We start from the raw sequence: 9,483 nt of genomic DNA, 5'->3' as shown, positions 1-9,483 counted from the left end.
TAGTTGTTAATAAATATAGGGAGTGCAAAATTTTTAAAATGTGTTAGAAACTTCCTTTAGTTCTGAGATGCAAAAGCTATCTAACACTATTTTAGCAACTGAGTAGAGTGGATTTCAGTTTTAACCTCGGCTTTGTCACATATTCGCAGTGTAATTTGGGAAAAGTTTCTTATCTAATTTCAGTTTGCTCACCCAAATAGTGAAGGTCATGCTCTCTACAATAGGCTACTAGGAAGATAAAATAGGGAATAGAGAGCCTTAGTACATATCTCCTTAAATGGAATTTGTAAGTATAAGAAAGAGCCTAGCATGGAATGAAGCTGATTTGGTGATCTGGGATCTTGGTGTTCTCCAGGCCAGCAATCTCACATCTACAGTTAAAATCTGTGAGTCAGTTGTCAGGTTGAAAATTGAAAGGCAAGGTAGAGTCCTGGCTCTGAAAGACACACTGAATCATAAGATGCTACTGCCAGAATTTATAAAAGACATAAGCTACACATTGTTCATTTATAATTTATAATGAAAGAGAATTCTGTTCCAATGGAACTATCTCAAGTGGAAGAATTAAAGGCCACTTTAATTTCTCCATTTATTTGTTGATCATGGACAAGTTATTCTAATACTTTAAGGGTTTGATATCTATGTATAACTTTACAGTAATATAATACCTTCTGGGTAGACCATAGTTGGTTACAGTGCTGATAGCAAGAGTTACATTTAATTGACGATTGACCTTGGGAAAGGAGTTCTCTTCTGTGCTGCTATCTCTTATGTTATCACATTTGTGAATCAGGAAGATACTAAATTCTTTACAATCTCAAATGAGAAGAATGAACCTTAGTGTTTACTATGTAACCTTCTATGATGTTTCCAAAGTCCCTTGATGGTACATGAGATTAGGGTATTAATCTATTCCAGTTTAGGGCCAAGATTTATAAACATTGTACATTGACAAGAATATGGCACTTCCACAAAAATCCAGGAAGCTTTCTAGCAAATGTATCACAATTTTAACTGATACTTAAAAAGATAATAATTATTATTAATACTTATTTTATTAATGTTACAGCCATAAGAAACTGGGGGAAATGTAAGCAAAGGTGCATGTCATTAAATTTTTTTTTTTAATAGGCAGATCAGACTCACTTGATGATGGCTTTCTTTAAACAATGTTCTTAGTTTGTTCTATCATGTATCTGGCTAAGCTGACCTTATGCTGGGCATCCCAGAATTGTGATCACACATAGAGGCTGTAGGGGAAGTTTCAAAAGCTGAGGACTCTCTAGCATCACATATTTGGAATAGGGTCACTCATACTGGATGGCATTGTGGAGCTGACTGAACTCTTCAGTTCAAAGTAAAATATATGAAGTAAGTGGCTGATCAGAAGGATGAAATACTTTGTATACAATCTATAGTCCCCTGAGTGAAGGGATTGCTCTTCATTTCAGCAAAGAGGAAACTGATGCCCGGAGAAGATGACAACTTGTCCTAGGTCACAGAGCTTGCAAAATCTTAATCACAGTATTAACTAATATTTGCTAATCTAGTGGTACATGCCTGGGACTGTTCTAATGTGCATTGATTAATGTAACTGTGGAAGTAACCCAAATACTGATAGTTACTGATAGTGACAGATATTGATAGTTATCCTTTTTCATAGATTAAAAAAACTGAGAGGCAAAGAATGAACTGTCCAATTGGAAGGAACAGACTCCAAGTTTGCCTGAGTCTTGGGGCTATATTCTTTCTGTCACATAATAAGAATGCTGTAGAAGGCTGGGATATTCTGCCAGGGCTAGTCAGAGGAGTGACAGCAGAATAATTTGGACAAGGTCAGTAACTCTCATACCATCTAGAAAATGAAAGTTTAAAAGACAGTCTGGGACTTTCCTTGATTTGTACAGAAAAGGAGACAATCCCTCCTGTGACAGTGCTAAGTGATGACTCTGAGTGTAAATGTGCTTTTTGGCACAAATTGCCCTGTTGTAATAGTCTTGATTATAATTATAAAATAATGGGTTTCTGAAAGGCTGCAAGCAGTTCTGGGAATGACAATAAGGGTTTAGAAGCAACATGGTGTTTATGTGCAAAGTGTTTTGTTGAAAATTAAACCTACATTTAGGAGCAAGGATTGCACTGTTTGCTCCTAAGAAACTATCTCAGTATGTAATTAAATCAAAGTCAGTCTGTTGCCAATTTGAGCGCTTGCTTTGACTCACACTAGCAACACCACTCTCTCATGAACTAAATGAGAAGAACTGACCTAAAATAAACCCAGCTAGCTCTGACCCAGGGACTCTGGGGAAAGTGCCCCTTTGTATTCCCCAGAACCAAATTTGAGATGCTAGTGCCTGGCTCATCTTCTTCCCAGGACTCTACCTTGACCCAAGATGCTGCCTTGGAGATTGTCACACATTGGCAGAAAAGAACGAGCACTTTGTATTGAAGGTATTTCCTGGTAGGAGCTGTGTGGAAAAACATAAAATTAAGAAAAGAAATCGAGAAGTTGTATCTGATGGACTCTTTTCTCAGACCGTTTGCAGTAGTCTCTCTTCAAAGGTTAGAAAAGTTTTCTCTGCTCTAAGATTTTAAAGGTCTGTTAAGCTATTTAATCTGAATTGTTGTGTGTGTCAGTCACTTGTGCTTTCTCTTTCATCTGTTCTATGTTCTTCTCTTGTTTTTATTTATATTTTGCTTTTACTAAGGATTTTGGGAAGCTTGCAAATGAGATGTTTGTGATAGAACTATCAAAAATCACAGTAGGACAGCTGATAAAGTTTACAGCTCCCTAATCTCTGGCTTTCAAGAAAATGGTTGATGAATCACTTCAAGATTTTGGTTATGGATAAAAATGATGTGCTACTTTTATACAATGGAGCACAACTCAGTGATAAAAAGGACAAACTCGAGACTTTTATAAGTAAATGGATGCACTTGAGTTCATACTCTTAAGTGAAATAAGTCAGACATGCATGTGTAAATATCATATTGAATCACTATATTAGTTTCCATCACCTCACACTGGTGATACAATATGATATATACAATATTTAACTAACTAAATATATATATATATATTTAGTTAGTTAAATATATATATTAGTTCGCTATATATATATATATATATATATATATATATATAGTTAGTTAGTTAGTTAAAATAGTTATACTACTGATTTCTCTGAGTTCATTGAAGAGAAAGGTTTTCACTGGTACTTATTAGATTATTGAATGTAGATTTCTTGTGCTCTGGGTGACTGATTTAGGGATGGCAATGTGCAATGTGTGTACCATTTTTGTCCCCTGATTGCTGTGTTTTAAATTTTGTTTTATTTTTTCTCTTTGAAATAAAATGGATTTTTTTAAAAAAAAAATTGTGGTTTTATTATCTATCAGTCGTCTATCCTATCTATTTATCTGTCTATCATTTGTCTTTATATTCTTTATTGCTAGAGATTCTGATTCAAAATTAGAGTTTGGGCTTAAGGAATCTAGCTTAAAATATTCTCCTAGTAATTTTCACGCACAGACAGATTTTAGAATGACTATTTTAATAGAAACTGGAGTGTAATACCGCATGTTTAATATGGTCACTGATTTTGTCCTTGAAATTTGCTGCCAAGATTCAAGACATCCCAGGCAAGGTCAGTATGACAGAATATGCAGTAATTCTTGTTAAAGAGAAATAAAGCATCTTGCTATTCAGAGAATTTTACTTTTATAACAGTACATTCAGTTCTTCTCAATTCTATGTAATCAGACACATTAGGAAGACTTCGATATGTTTGATCCAAGTTATAACATCTAAATCATACGATAGTTTAGTTCTCATAGTTATTACCTAGTGTAATACCAATTGGGCTTCTTCACAGTCCTGAATAGTTGATACAACATAAACTTATACACAAAAAATACTTTATCCTGTCCTTAAATCTGTGCCAATTTTATTTTCCTGATTTTTGAATCTAAAATTTATCAAAGTAAAATTCAGCTCCAATTTGTAAACTGAATGTTCAGCTTACCATTGATTGTGCAGATTCAAAAAATTATTTTCTCTGGAAAACACCAGAATTTCCTGTGCATACTTGCTGGACTGTTGTGAATCTTCCCAGGAACCTTTTTTTTTCTTTTCTTTCTTTTTTTTTTTTTTTTTTTTTTTTTTTTTGTTTGTTTGTTTGTTTTCCTATTGAGAAGCAGGGTGGTGGCAGTGAGTACTGACAGTTAAAACTCAGTAGTTTTAGCCTTGAGGTTTGTAACCCTGAGTCTTCTGGAGAAGTCTATTGCTCCCCAGTGAGAAATACCTGCTATAGAAACTTCCTGCTTGCAAAGAGCAGTTTTGAAATTAATGGCAGGGATGAATCTTGGGTTAGTGCTGTGCTCAGCTCACTGCTGGGTCCTGCTGGTTTTTTCTAACCATTATAATTGGCTGAATTGGTTGTGGGCTCAAATTCTTGTGCAGGCTCAAGAGCCCAGCACCACTAAGTGCTGGAACAACACTACCAGTGCCCAGAATCTCAATTGCTGAGATCAGGAAAGCAAGCAGAGCTGGAGGTTCTGTGAATCAGGCTGCATGCAGGGCTGCCACAAGTTTCCATCTCAGCCCAAGTATCTTCCCTGTAAAGTGGGCTTTGGAGATGGGATCATTGTTTCCCAGAGTGTGATATTGAATAATTTTGTTTGGTTATGAGATGCCTGTATTATCTTTAGTAGTTATTTCTACTTGGGATAAAGTTTAGGAATAGGTAACAATCAGTGATCTCTTTAAAAATATATATGTTTACAGTATAGCCCTCTTAAAAAGAAAAAAACACAGAGGATGAAATGAATTATGTCAGAGATATGCAAAAGTGGGACAAAAACTGAAGTTGCCACAGACAGCTTGCCAAATGAAAGCAAATGAATGGTAACTGGAGATAGAGTCACCTTCCAGGTGTCCTAACATGTTCACCTCTCCAGGATCATTTCCTTATCTATAACATACCAAGATTGGAGTAAATGTCCTTTGCAGCAATTACGTTATATGATTAGCAGAATCACTCCACCATGCAGATGTTCCAATGTCCTTAGCATGTGGTTCTATCATTGTAAGGCACAGGACACTGTATGAAATTCATTAAGCAAGTGGTGATGTAGTAATATATTAATAATTCTGCATGTTTTCCCTCATTTCTGAAAAGGATTCAGCAAACAGTTCAGTTGAGAGCTAGGTGAAAAATTATGGAACCAGGAGGAGTCAAGTCAACTGGGTGGTAAAAGGCTGCAGACAGACTGTTTAACAAAGGAAACTCCCTGGACCTCATTATTCTGTGGTCTGTGTCTTTGAGTATGCAATGAGAGTGTTGGTTCAGTTATTTCTATGGTAGTTTTGAGAACCAACTGTGATGAAGCATTCAAGAAAATTTAGGGAAATGCTAGAGAAATACAAAGGACTATTTCTTGGGGAGGATTAAAAATTCTTTGCAGGAGTTTTTCTTTCTTTCTTTTTTTTTTAAATACAAAATTCTAAGAACAACTTCCATCATGTATTCAAAAGCTTTTAAATTAATCTACTTTTATGTGATTTTCCTGTCTCTCTCTCTCTCTCACACACACACACACACACACACACACACACACTGGCCAGTTTGAATAATCTTGAAACAAAAAATACAGTTTGTCTAAATGCAAGCATTTCCTGGACTAATGCATGCAATTATCATTCTTTCCCACACTTGATATTTAAAGTGATATCTTACAGGCTCCTACACGGCTCGCTATTTGGGGCACCACCTGACCCCCTCTGCCTCTTTGCCATCTGTGAATTATTGTCAGCTGAGAGTAAACTCTACATAAATTTCACAATTGGAGCCTGGTAATAGCAAAAACCTCTGACTTCTCGTTCCTTTCTCCTTTCTTTCTTAAAAAACCATCCACATTCATCCACTGTATCACAATAGGTCTGCTCCCATTGCTCACCTATATGCTAGTGCAATGCAATCAGCAACCAAAGGTGCACTTCATGGCCAGGCTGCCGGCTCACAGGCACTTCCTTTCTTACACAGTAATGTCAAGCTGCTCCCTCCCTGAGCTGTGAAATCTTCCTGTCATTCTTCTTTATGTGCTATAGTTTTGGGTCTCTGCCTTTCCTTCTCTCTTGGCTCCTGGCTCCCAACACAGTTCTGAAGAAAATTTCTCCAGATCTGTGAAACTTATAATATCCTTCAATCTTAACCTGTTCACATGTCGTCTTTCCTTTCTGGGCACTGAGTTGATTTTTTCTTAGTAACTCTCTCTCTCTCTCTCTCTCTCTCTCTCTCTCTCTCTCTCTCTCTCTCTCTCTCTTTCTCTCTCCCTCCCTCCCTCCCTCCCTCCCTTCCTTGACTGTCAGTAGTTTAACTTCCTTATTGTTTGAACTGCTTCTGCACATGACAATGTAAGCGGTGGGAATCCCACAGATCTGTGTTCTGATTCTAAGTCTTACACTCTGTGTTGTTTATCCCAGACAAGGTATAATGGGGATAATAATACCTGCCTCCCAGACTCATTGGCAGTTCAATTCATTGAAGTAAATATCTCACTTTCTTTTTTCATCTAGGAAATTTTCTTCATTCAACTCCTGTGCCACCTACCATTTATAGATAAGATACTCCATTGCTAGCACACAGTAAGGTATATGAAGAGGAAATAAATGATATAAGTGTAAGCACATAGTTGTGAAATTCATATTCTTTTTGGCAAGGGAGCTAAATCGTGTCATAGAAACACATGCACATACACATGTACATGCACACACACACACAGTATGCTGTCATTGTAGGAGACTAGAAAGTAAGGATTTAGAAAGGATAAATATTGGAACTAAAATTTTAAAAGATGATCTTTGAACATGGACCATGGTAAAGGATGACATAAGGGAATACTTAGCCCAAAGAATAGCATGAATAAAAAGAATATGTCTGGGGAATAGTAATGTGAAAAAGATATCCATGGTACAGAGAAGAGACAACAGACAGAATGGTTAATTATGTAAATGCCAACAGTTAATTGATGCTATTTGACTCTGGGAAGGCATTTTTCATAACCACACCTTAATTTGCTCATCTGTCAGTTAAGGGTAATATATTAACTGAATACTTACATAAAATGCTTAGCACAGTACACAAAACTAAGCAGTCATTTGAAAATACTAATTTTCTAATGTCTTTTTGTTAAAAGACTAAAAAGATAGATTCAGCATGAAAACCTAAGAAATTTCTTGGTACTGAATCGAGTAATTTAGGAAGCTTAGGACTTAGGAGGCCAAAGTTCTCATTCTTGTGTTGCCATAAACTTTCCATGTGACACTGAAGAATTTGTATCTCGGCCTTCAAGTAGAATGACTTGTTATTTGTCTTGCTTTAAAACTTTTTCTGGGAAATAGGGTGACTCCACCTTCCTTTTCAAGAAATAGGTAATCATCCTGGAATGTTTCAACATCAGGGTTGGTGAATCAAGGCTGTAATTCTAACATTTCATTGGCTATAAAATTGTTTTAAGTTTCATAATAGGGTTATGTAATTTATCCTTCCTTATTTTTATACCAAAAGGTCAAAGATTTCTGACATAGCAATTTTAATTCCCTGGAGTACATGGTCCAGTTGAAATAGACTGTGTGACCTAGAAATAGCAGCTAGAGGGCCAGTAAGCAGAAATATCAGATAGTGAAAAAGTACAGAGAGACAACAGTTTCTGCCCTCAAGAAGATGCCAGTGGGTCTGCTGCTGGAGACAAGGTGAAGGGCAAGAGAATGAAATATTCCAAAGCACTCAGTATAATGATAGCCCTGGGACAGCAGACTCAAATTGGCCTTCCCTGTCTCTCACAGTCAACTTCCGGTCCTACCTCTGATTGGCTTGGATTTCAGCCAGATCTTCCTGTTTCTGCTTCAGGATGCTGACTTCCTACAAAGGAAACATTGGGGTAGTTTAAAGGTGTGGCATGGCAGGGGCCGGAGTGAACCTCTTCTTCTGAGACTGATAACAGAAAAAGGGAGAAATAGGGGAAATGGGAAGCCAGAAAGAAATCATCTGGAGCACTTTTAAATATATTTCTTCTTAGGCTTCCTCTTAAGGAGTTAGCCATCATAGCGTGAATATACTATTGTTATTATTAGTAGTAGCAGTAGTAACAGTACTATTGCATTTTATTATTATCATTATTACTGAGTCATTTTAGAAAGTTTTGTCCAGCGTTCTATCCAAGATTCTTCAATTACCACAAAACAATAAAAGCCATAATAATAAAAAGATTATGAAATCCATTTATAGAAATCAAAATAGTCCTCAAGTGCCAAGCATGATGCTTTGTGCTTTGTGTGTGTTTTCCAATTTAGCATTCTAAGAAAACCTTTGAGTGAGATGTCTTCAACACAACCATTTCACAGAGGAGGACCTTGAAGCTTGGGAAAGTTGAACTGATTTGTGTGACTCTGTTAGCCAGTACCTTACAGCTAACTAAAACCCAAATTTGCCTGATTCCAAAAGTCAGACTGTAACACCTCACCTTGAAATATCTCTTGCACGTGATTGCTTAGATCATGCTAAAAAAAATGTATTGATGAGGTATATTATTTCCTCAGTGGTTTCACTTTATTGTTTGGCAACTCTGTCAGCAGAGAGATTTAGTATAATTGAACCTAGATGAGCCCTCATATGTTTAAGAGTTGGCCTGTCATTTTCTCCTGTGAAAAGAGATAAACATTGAGACTTATTGCTTTCCATGGCCTATACTCAGATGCAAAACTTAGGCTAGTGCAGAAGGTTTTATGCAGTTAGACTCTACCTTTTTGGCATCATAAAATTCTGGCTGACTTAGAGCAGGATTTTGTCCTCATACCACTAGTGTGGTGAGAAAACCTTCACAGAGTATCACTTTTTTATTCTACCTGGATGTTTGACCCTTGGCAAGGAACTGGTCGAGCTTTCCTGGGAGGAGGAAATAGTAAATCAATGCACACAGAGGTTCCTTCCTCAGTTCCATGAGGCATGGGTTTAGGTGTCCTCACCAGCATCTCTGCAGGATGCTTAACTACTGTAACACACTGTGTTTCCATGAAATGGAGTGACATACATGATGTACACAGTCTAGTGCTTGGCACATTCTCTATGTATTACTCTGCCACGTAATTTACTGTTCAGCAATTGTTTAGTGAGACACCAAGAAGTGGTAGAATGTAGTTCTTATAGGGATAGAAACTAGAAAGGCAGATGAAAATCTCTCTCTAATATTCTTATCTCCCATAACATGAATGACAGATTAGGCATAGCCCGGAATACTGTGCCTGATCATTAAAAACCTAGACTGATCCAGATGTGGTGATGCATGCCTAGCCAGCCTGTACTGCATAGTGAGATCCAGTCTCATAAAGGCAAAGAATAAATAAATAAATAAATAAATATGAAATAAAAACCTATACTGAGCCCAGGATACAAAGTCAGCCTTTGAAGGAAGTCTTTGCTAAAA

This window comes from Cavia porcellus, unplaced genomic scaffold (genome assembly GCF_034190915.1).
Source record: "Cavia porcellus strain 051 isolate PalLab524CR breed Dunkin Hartley unplaced genomic scaffold, mCavPor4.1 scaffold_1, whole genome shotgun sequence".
NCBI lineage: Eukaryota > Metazoa > Chordata > Mammalia > Rodentia > Caviidae > Cavia > Cavia porcellus.
Note: the sequence above shows the minus strand (reverse complement) of the source record.